Consider the following 11,112-nt stretch of genomic DNA (forward strand, 5'->3'; position numbering starts at 1 on the left):
TGGATAAATTTTTAGGCAGACTCAATCTACCATGTCATTCATAGACTAAATTAATTTCACGATGACATGTGACTTTATTTATTAATTCTTAGTCTATCTAAGGATTTGTTTATGATACTGTTGGAAATCTTAGAATCATGGGGAATGCCTAGAAAATTTCTGACAACTGTATATAGATGTAATTGGGTCTAAAATAGGATAAAATCATTTATTTACTACTATAAATCAGGAAGGATTTTTGATTTGATTAAAGTTCTTGATACAAAATCTTGAAGTCAGGGGTCCAAATCACGTCTTGGCAACAATTTGTTTCTAAGAATTACGGTTATCCCAATTAACTAATAATTGATTAATTAATAACTAGGTCTCTTTTCTTTCAAACCAAGATATATATTCTGCCTGTAGATCTAAATGATAAGATTTTTCCTTTATGGTATCAAAGTAGCAGTTTTGTTCGGGAAAAGTTTAATTATCTGCTGCTGTGGTCTTTTTCATGGTAGAGTCGATACATCTGAACTCTCCAGACCTTTGTAACTTTCCTTTTGGTTTTAGTCCAACCCTTTTCTCAACATTTATGAGATCACCAAAGCTATCCCTATCCCCTCCAACACATCAAATGCTGAGGCCCAACCAAACCAAACTGTTGGAGAACACCAAAAGTTCCAACTTTCCTTCAGTTTGAATGGTACCTTAATGGTCACAAATTATGAAGACAATCTTGAAGAGAAAAGGAAAGCTTAGCTATCTAATGGGTACATTTCCAAGTTCAGAAGGTCCAAACTTTAACATTTGCGATCCAGAATTTGACATTTGAGATTTGGGAGGCAGTGCAACAAAACCTATCAAAAAGTTAAAGATGCAACTCTAATTTAAGAGTAAAAGCTTTCAGTTACCAAACAAGGTTTATATTTTATTATTGAGTATTACAACAATGGAAAGTACAAAAAGAACCCTTTTGCATTTAAGAGTTTGTGGTCTTTTCTTGATATTTTGGGGTATGTGGTTTCATTTTACTTGTACTTTGATACCCTAGTATAATAATATAATATGGACTTTCAATAATAAAACCATTGATTAAATGATTTAACAGACAAATAAATATAAAAAAAACTCACAATAAACAATATGTATTCAATTTTATTAGGAATAAATTTATAATATTTTTAGAAGTATCCTAATATATTTATAGTTTGATGGTAAGTCACGTATGAAATAAAATTGTTATTGAAAATTCATGCTATATTAATGTTTTACTATAAAATACAATATTAGATAGAGGTGTATCAAAGTGTAGGGAAAATGAAAGAAAATGCCCCAAAAATATCAAGAAAATCACAAACGCATAAGTGTGGAAACACTGAATAGGTACACTTTGGTACTTTTTCCATGACAATATAATGTAAAAGCTTTTGTCTGGAACTTGATTCTTAACATAACTTCAAACTAAAGTGCAATGAAGATGCTGTAACTTTGAAACATTATGAGAGAACTTTTTAGTTTCTTGCAGGACTTAGTGTGGAGTTGGTGTGCAGAATTTAGAAAAAATTTGCCATCTCTTAATGAGGTGTTTTCATTGGTACGACCGAAAAGGGCAAGAGGACAATGATGCTTAATGTCCTTGTTATTGATAGCTCTACTTTGATGTAAGCTTATGTTTCCCTTAACTCTGTTGGTGATATGTTACCGCTGTTGGTGAGGTGTTAATCATTGTGCAAATACTATGAAGAATGAGGGTTTTAAAGTATTCCATAATAGGACTATGGTGTGCATACTGCAAGAAGAGGACACCAAATACAATTGTTGGAAACTTTATTGAAAGCCTCAAGAATGGATCTCAATGGTTGATATAAATGAAACACAACGAGCCAAATTCATTTCACGAATGTGGAGGATCAACTTTATAAGAAAGTTGGTTTGGAAAAGAGGAGATTGAACATTTCAAAAACTTTGTTATCACCTTGGACAAGCCATCAAGATTTTTGCTCTATTGCTCATAATGGTAAACTTCTTTTATATCTTTAAGCCTCTAGTATCTCAAATAATCCATGTCCTCACTCAGTCACTGAGTCGAGCACTGCAGATTATATGACATGTGCACTAGGTTCTTTCAACAAATACCAAAGTCTCGACAATAAAAAACATTAAGGTAGCAAACGGTTCATTAGCTATTATTATTGTTCAACTCTTACTCTATAAGTTGTTGTTCAACTCTTATCTATCCATCTATAACCAAGAATTTAAGTTGTTGTGCGACTTTCTTTCTCAATTATTGTGTATTTTAGGGTTGAGCTTTGGGGAAGAAGATTGGGCATGCTAGAATGAATGATGAATTCTATCTCCTTGAAGGTAGAAGCAAGTACTCTCTCAATCCTATGTTTCAATCAACTTAAATAAAGATGATATTTTGAATCATCATTTTCTTTAAGGCATCCGTCATTTAGTTTAGGGGTGATTAAAAGAAAACCAAGCAAACCGAACCTACTAGAAAAACTATTGAAACCAAACCAAAAAGAATTCGGTTAGTCAAACTGGTCTGTTTGGTGTTTGTTTTCAAAAAATTTGGTTAACCGGTTGGTTTTTGGTTTTTAAATTAAAAAACTGATGTTTAACCAAATTGATTGGTTATATTTTTACTATAAATTTATTATACATATCTATATGTTTTAGATAAAGATACTTTTTATATTATTTTTATATAATCTTTCAAAAATATTTACATTTTATATTCCTTTTTCAAAAATTAAATCTTTTATGAACTACTTATAAAATTTTCATCGATTAACTAAAAAACTAGAAACCAAACACATTTTTTTCCTTCTCTTTTCATTTTTCATTATATTGGTTGACAAATAAACCATGGTTAAAATTTGATTTTTTTGATTAACTGAATATGATTTTTCATTCAAAAAAATAAAATAATAAAATCAAATGGTGGGTATTTTTTGAGCTCGGTTCGGTTAATCGAATCGTGCTCACCCCTAATTTAGTTCACCCAAATGAATACTTCCATAACTGTTCGAGGTCGGTTGGTATGAAAAAAATCCAAATCTTATAGCGTTTTGACCATTATATCAAATCTTTCTAATTTTGGCAAATTTATCTAAAAACACAAATGTTCTGTCAATTTTGGCCAATTGGTTAGGCCTATAAAAAGTTGGCTGATGTGTTTTATGTAACATGATATGAAACATCCATTAGCATTAGTGTTTAAGCCTAACCAAGTTGGGTTAGTTTTTGTAATCCAAATTAATGGTTGTGTTGAAACAGTAATTCACTAAATCTAGAATCGTTCTTTGCAAATAGATTAAGAATTGGTAAACTTTGTTTTTAGTAATATTTTATGTATAGGTTAAAACTCTTATGTAATTATAGTTAAAGATAATAACTTTAATTATTAAAGGGGACAATTGAGGTACCATGCAGATCCTTGGCATTTTAGACACTAAAAAGCAACATGTACTCTGTATCATATTACATAAAACATGTTAGTACATTTGAGCCGGCCTTGTCGATTGGCCAAAATTGACAGGACATTTATATTTCTAAATTAATTTGTCAAAATTAGAAGAATTTTACATAACGGTCAAGACATGATAAAGTTTGAATTTTTTATACCAATAGATTGGCCGTTGTCAAGGACTTATTTGTTCAATACTTTCATTGTGATGTCTGTGAGTTTGCAAATATCAATATGGCCTTTCTGTGTAGTCATGCAAGGTCTCTTTTCCTCCTTTTGCTTTGAATCATTTTGATATTTGGGGGCATCTAGAATTGTTAATATCTTAGATGCGAGGTAGTTTGTATCCTTTATTGATCATTGCACTACAGTAATGACATGGGCATTTCTTCTTAAACAAAAAATAGAAGTAAGCCAAACTTTTCCTAATGCCTGTAACATGATAAAAGGCCAGTTTGGAATTTATCAAGACATTATAAATGATAATGCCAAGGATTATTTCAATGAGGTTTTGTCCCTTTATTTCCAAAAAAGGAAATCATTCATCAATCCTCTTGCATAGACAGTTTCTATGGAGCGCAGGCCTCCACAAGGTAATAGATGCATGCAGGGCAGGATGGAAAATGGCCCTCGAATGCAAATGCATAGATACTTTTGAATTGTTGTAACGAACTCTTGAAACCTAGAACTCTTGAAGGCATTTGATCAATCGAGTTAGGTTGTCAAAATAGTATTACCCCAATAATGTATAGGGACATGTTTTTAACATGGTAATGCATGGATTATTTCAAGATGTTCCATGGATTATTATGATTTAATAGTTTTTGAAACTGAATTTTTTGGTTTTATTTTCGATTGAGAAAATAAAAAATCCAGTAATAATTGAACTGAAATAATAATAAAATAGGCTATGTCATTTTTTGGTTTTCCAGTTTTTTAGACTATAAACTATCTAAATATGCACGGGTTTAAATTCTTTCTTTATTCTTTATAACAAAAAAGAATTCAACTTTTTAACCTTAGTGCTTTTCATCACTTCATTTTAAAGAAAGCTGATGAACTTTCCTTGTTTCCTTTTATTTAGTTATTCTTTTTTTTTTTCTATTTAACACCTTGTAGACCTCATATTGGTTCCGCCGCATATAGGTTATATTGCTCAAAAAATTGCTAAAATATTCTCATTTCATAATGTCTCTGTTATGGAGTTGCTTACACAGTGCTTCCTGAGTATTGATCACATCTATTTGACTAGAACTTTTACATTATGTAGCAGTAATGTTAGAGAAGGGCCTATCAATCCAGGATTAATGGTATGTGCCTCAGAACTCCTCATTCTGCAGCTTGCTTTTCTTCGTTGACTCTTTCTTCTTTAATTTTTTTTTTTTTTTTGGTGCTGTTCTATAATCAACAGGTTAACCCAGAAACTGAAATGCAATGTGAGCCTCAGGCTGGGGAAATCAATCTAGAGTCCTCTATTGAGGATCCCTCTCTCAAGAAGGAAAAAGGGGAGAATGATAATAATTCAAACGCTGCAAACATGGAAATCAGATATGACAGTAAAGAATTGAAGTGCTACAGACGAAGAAAGAAATCAGCTTGTGGGAGCTGAGTTATGGTTTTGCTTACATCAACTAAAGAACTGAAAGCCAAGTCTTGTCAGTTTCTTGGCGAGATAAAGAAAGTTAGTTCCAGCACCTCGAATCTTGCTTTCAGGCGTGATAAAATTCTTTAATACAGAATATCAAAATGATCTTGAAGATCAATCTTTTGTTAGGGCATATACATGCACGTGGATGAGAGCTCATTTTGGATTTTGTTTGTTTTTTGTTTGTTTGTTTGTTTTTTATTTTATTTTTTAATTCAGAAGCTCAAGTTAGGAATGCAAAGAAACACCTAATTCCTGAAACTCGTGTACAATCGATCCGAGTATTGAAGAATTCCACTACAGCTACACCATATAAACATGATGATATACCAGTTCTTTTTACCACTTCACCCCCTTTATGACCGAGGCATGATGGAAGAGTAGAGGATCAAATCTTGATCATATGGCATGCATATAAAATGTTCTCGCCAAAGCCACCACCCCGAGTGGCTTTTTTTTTTTTTCTTCTTTGATAGCATAGAATTTTTAACCAAAATGTTCTTTTTCTTGTAATTTTAAGGGGTTTTCTCTTAAATGTCCCTCTGATGCAACTGAAACTGTATTTGTCTCGTAAGTTAGGATTATATCTGTTTGGCAAGTTTGCTATAACAATAAGACTAACGCAAGTTTGCTATAGCAATAAGACTAACTCATGGTCCTGCTTATTCTTTAGAGAAATTACAGAGAATACGCATTCTTTCTTTTTTTTTTGAATTCTTACATTTTTACTTTTTTTTTTTCTTTTTTGCAATTTTACCTTTTCTTTTTTAACATTTATACATTTTTTCATATCCTCTCTCATTAAAGATAGATGTGTGTAAAATGTGGAATTAGGCTTAGCTTATGAGGCATTGAATTTGGATTGCTGAGTTGTAAAAGAAAGGTTTAAGCTGAATTAATTAGTTAGATGCTTGTTATAGTAGCACACGTGTCTTGGATTGATTGGTTGTATTGTAACAGCTTTGCAACAGCTATATGAGCTGAGAACTTCTTGTAACGATGCATATTCTGTTAATTAGTTGTTAATACATTCTTTCCAAAATTCTCTCTCAACTGCATCATTTTCTTCTTCTTTCCATCCATTTTATTCTCTCTTTTCTTAGTCAACAATCTCAATTGTATCACTGGTATCAGAGCTAAATCCTCGAATCTGTGGAGATAGTTTTGGTAAAATGGCGGAAAATACACGATCTCAAGAAATCAAGAAAATGGAAGAAGGATTAAAGCAATACGTGAAGACTTTAATTGCTCAAAGAAAACCGATGAATCATTAGCTGAGTTGAAGAAGTTGTTAGCAAGTTTACAGATTTACAGATCAATACAGCTGCCAATGTTAATGGTGGTGGAGCAACAAGAGGTGATTCTTTCAATTCAAACACTGGTATGATTAATAACAATTACCAAATGCACACTAGGTATTCAAGAATTGAATTTCCTAGATTTGAAGGTGAGGATTTGATGGGGTTGTTGTATAGATCTAAGCAATTTTTTGAGATAGACGAGACTCCATCTATAAGGAAGGTCAGGATTGCGTCCATTCATTTGGAGGGTAGAGCCTTATAATGGCACCAAATCTTTCTTAAAACAGGATTAACCAGAGACCCACCTTCTTGGGAAAAGTATGTTAAAGCCCTTACCGTGAGATTTGGTACTAATGTGTATGAGGATCCTATGTCAGATTTGATGAATCTCGAGCAGAATGGTTCTTTGCAGAGTTATACGGAGAGTTTTGATGTGATTATGAGTCGGGTTTCACTTTCGCAAGAGCATGCCATTAGTTGTTTCATCAGTGGGTTAAAAATGGAGCTACAAGGATTGGTGAGAATTTTCAACCCTCAAACTTTACAGAAAGCTTACTCTATAGCACGTTTACAAGATCACAACCTGCAAAATACTGTCGAATTTTATAAAAATTTCTTCAAACCTTTTTCCAACCAAAACAAACAGTCAACCTTACCTACATACACCTCAACTTCAAAAGCAATATTACCAAACCCATCATTCTTTCCAAAACCAAATCACGTTAACAACCAGGCAAACCCAATAATTACTTTACCTTAACCCAAGCAACCCTTTATTGCTAAATCAAACCCACCATTGAGATTGATCGATGCTGAATTAAATGAGAAGAGAAGTAAGGGGCTTTGCTTTTGGTGTGATGAAAAGTTTGTGCCTGGACACAAATGTTCCAAACGAAAATTAAATGATTACAATACAGGAGGTAGTTGACGAAGAATATGTTGATGATCAAGAACAAAATTCAGGTGGTTATGCAAATTAAGAAGAGTTTCCTCAAGTTTCTGTGTTTGCTTTGTGTGGCAAAGGCAGAAATAATACTACTCAAACTATGAGAATTTTGGGACAACATAAAAAGAGGAAATTGCACATTCTCATTGATACAGGAAGCACTCATAATCTTTTAGATGCAAAAGTGGCAAAAGCAATGCGATGTCAGTTAACTCAAATCACTCTTATGATGGTAGAGGCTGCTGAAGAAAAGGAGCTTTATTATTCTGCGATGTGCAAATAATTTGAGTGGGAGATATAAGGGGTTACGTTTAAAACTGATCTATATGTTATCCCATTAGGAGCAACAGTGATGGTTTTGGGAGTTCAATGGATGTCTACTCTAGGAGATATCACTTGGAATTTAGGCACATTGAAAATGAAATTCCAGGTTAATGGGAGACAGTTGGAAATTGATGGAGTTCATTCAACTGTAGTTAAGCAAATTACGAAGCTGAGAATGGCAAAGTTGCTGCAGAAAATGCCAGACCAAGCTGAAGGAATAATTCACTTGTTTCAGATTTTGGTGGCCTCTTCTTCTTTGACAGCACCAGCAAAATTGATTAAAGCTATAGATCCTGAGGTATTTCAACCTGTATTACAGCCTATTTTGCAGCAGTTTGAGGACATTTTTGCTGTACCAACTGAGTTGCCACCTTTTAGAGATTATAATCATAAGATTGCATTGATGTGAGGCCTTATAAGCTATCTACTATGAAAAAAGATGTTGAGAAGACGGTTGATGAGTTACTAACTTCTGGAGTGATTCAGAATAGTACAAGCCCTTTTTCATCCCACGTTATTTTGGTTAAAAAGAAAGATGGCACATGGAAAATGTGCATTGACTATTGGGAATTAAATAAGAATAAAGTCAAGGATAAATTCCCTATTCCTGTAATAGAAGAACTCCTAGATGTATTACATGGTTCAGTGATTTTTTCAAAGATTGACTTGAGGTCGGGCTACTATCAAATCATAATGCCCACTTCAGACATTCCTAAAACTGCTTTTAAAATTTCATGAAGGCCATTATGAATTTCTTGTAATGCCTTTTGGTCTCACTAATGCTCCTTCAACTTTTCAAGCTTTGATGAATTCTATTTTTAAACCTTTCCTTTGAAAGTTTATTTTAGTTTTCTTTGACAATATTCCGATCTACAGCCCAAACATTGAAACTCATAAACAACATCATACTACTATTCTCTTTATACTTTGATCTCATACTCTCTTTGCTAAAAGATCCAAATGTGTTTTTGGTGGTGTACATGTTGAATATTTGGGGCATGTAATCACTCAAAAAGGTGCTTTTACTGATCCACACAAGATTCTTGTTGTACAACAATGGCCAGTATCTACTACATTGAAACAACTTCGTGGCTTTCTTGGGCTTACAGGTTACTACAGAAGGTTTTTCAAGAATAATAGTGCTATTTCCAAACCTCTTACAGAATTATTGAAGTCTGATAAGTTGGCTTGGACAGAGGCGGCTCAACAAGCTTTTGATCTTTTGAAGTCCACTATGACTTCAGCACCTGCTTTAGCTCTTCCCAATTTTTCTGAGAAGTTTATCATTGAAAGGGATGCATCTACAGATGGAATTGGGGCTGTATTAATTAATGCAAAAGGGACACCCTATAGCATATATCAGAAAATTACTTTCTCCTAAGAATAGACTTCTTTCAGTTTACGAAAAGGAATTATTGGCATTGGTGTTTGCTGTTTCTAAATGGCAGCATTACTTGATGGGCAGACCATTTGTTATTAATACTGACCATTAAAGCTCAAAGTACTTGCTGGAGCAAAGAGTTTCTACTCCTAGTCAATTGAAGTGGTTAACCAAATTGATGGGATTTGAGTTTCAGATCTGTTATAAGAAGGGCCAAGAGAAATTGGCCGCTGATGCTCTCTCTCGAATGCAATATGTTAAATTGCTATCATTAGTGGTTTCTTCTATCTATTGTGACATTCTAGCTAAGGTTCACTCTAGTTTGCAGCATGATTCTCAGTATCAACCTATTATTTAAAAACTACGAGCTGGTTCTATTACAGATAGTCCCTACTTATGGACTAATGGAACTCTTTTGAGGAAAGGCAGGGTAGTTGAAGGCAACGATCCTGATCTCAGACTCCAACTCATTTATAACTGCCATCTTCTGCTGGTCAGTCGGGTGTTCTTATTAGTACAAAAAGATTTTCTTTAGTTTTCTTTTGGAAGGGGATGGATAAGGATGTGAGGAACTACATTAAAGGGTGTGATACTTGTCAAATGTGTAAACCTTAGCAAGTAGCTTATCCTGGCTTACTTAAGCCATTACCAATTCCGCAGGGTGTTTGGACTGATGTAACTTTGGATTTCATAGAAGGACTTCCTTCTTCTTACTGGCTGTGGTTGATAGATTGAGTAAATATTTTCATTTTATTGGGCTTTCTTATCCTTATACTGCTGAAACAATTGGTCAATGGTTCTTGGACACCCTTTACAAGTTACACGGCATGCCATCCACCACAGTCGGTGATAGAGATGCTGTCTTCATGAGCATATTTTGGCAGGAGCTATTCAAGTTACAGGGCATTACATTGTCTCGTTCTACAACATATCACCCTCAGACAGACGACCAAACTAAGGTGGTTAATCGCTGCTTGGAAACATACCTTCGATGTATGTGCTTTGATCAACCAAACTCTTGGTTTAAATTCCTCTCTCATGTTGAGTATTGGTATAATACTAACTTCCATTCAACAACAAAGCATACACCATTTGAGATCTTATATGGATATCCCCCTCCATTGCACATTCCTTAATTCAGTAAGGATTCTAATGTAGCCACAGTGGACAAGCTTTTGACTGAAAGGGAAAATACGCTGCATCTTTTGAAGTATCATTTGCAACAAGCACAAGGTAGAATGCAACAAATGGCAAATAAACATAGGATAGATAGAGAATTTCAAATTGGTGATCTTGTGTTTGTCAAATTGTAGCCTTATCCACAACAATCTTTGCAGCAATGTGGTAATCATAAGCTTTCAACATTGTTTTATAGGCCATTTAAGGTGCTTGACAGAATTGGGAAGGTTGCTTATAGGTTGGATTTGCCTAATTCTAGTTCTATCCATCCAACTTTCCATATTTCTCAATTGAAGAAAAGAGTTCACTCTAATAAAATTGTTAATCCGTTATTCCCTCCTTCTATTGGTCTTACTCCAGTTGCAATTTTGGATAGAAGGTTAGTTAATAGGAACCAGCAAGCTGCTGCACATGGGACAATTCTCAACCTGAGGATGCTACTTGGGAATATTATGATGACTTGGTTGCTCGATTCCCTACTGCCACTCTTGAGGACAAGAGTTCTTAGAGAGGGGAGCTATGTTACATGTGAAATTAGGCTTAGCTTATGAGTCGTTGGATTTGGATTGCTGAGTTGTAGGGCAAGGATTTAAGCTGAACTACTTACTTAGATGTTTGTTATAGTAGCACACGTGTCTTGGACTGATTAGTTGTATTGTAACAGCTTTACAACAGCTATATGAGCTGAGAACTTCTTTGTAAAGATACATAATCTGTTGATTAGTTGTTAATACATTCTTTCCAAAATTCTCTCTCAACTGCATCATCTTCTTCTTTCCGTCCATTCTATTCTCTCTTTTCTTAGTCAACAATCTCAGTTGTATCAACGTGAAGGTTTAAAATTCTCCAGGTTTATGTTTTATGAGGTGAGGATTTCGT

At 34.0% G+C, this 11,112-nt stretch overlaps 1 long non-coding RNA gene across 1 annotated transcript; it reads left to right on the plus strand.

The window, feature by feature from the left end:
• Window positions 1-4,366: 4,366 nt before the first annotated feature.
• On the plus strand, window positions 4,367-9,814 carry LOC125369110. Its single transcript, XR_007214602.1, has 2 exons — window positions 4,367-4,767; window positions 4,869-9,814. It is a non-coding gene; the product is annotated as an uncharacterized LOC125369110 (long non-coding RNA).
• The last annotated feature ends 1,298 nt before the right edge of the window (window positions 9,815-11,112 follow it).

This window comes from Ricinus communis, chromosome 2, assembly GCF_019578655.1.
Source record: "Ricinus communis isolate WT05 ecotype wild-type chromosome 2, ASM1957865v1, whole genome shotgun sequence".
In the NCBI taxonomy this organism is placed as follows: Eukaryota; Viridiplantae; Streptophyta; class Magnoliopsida; order Malpighiales; family Euphorbiaceae; genus Ricinus; species Ricinus communis.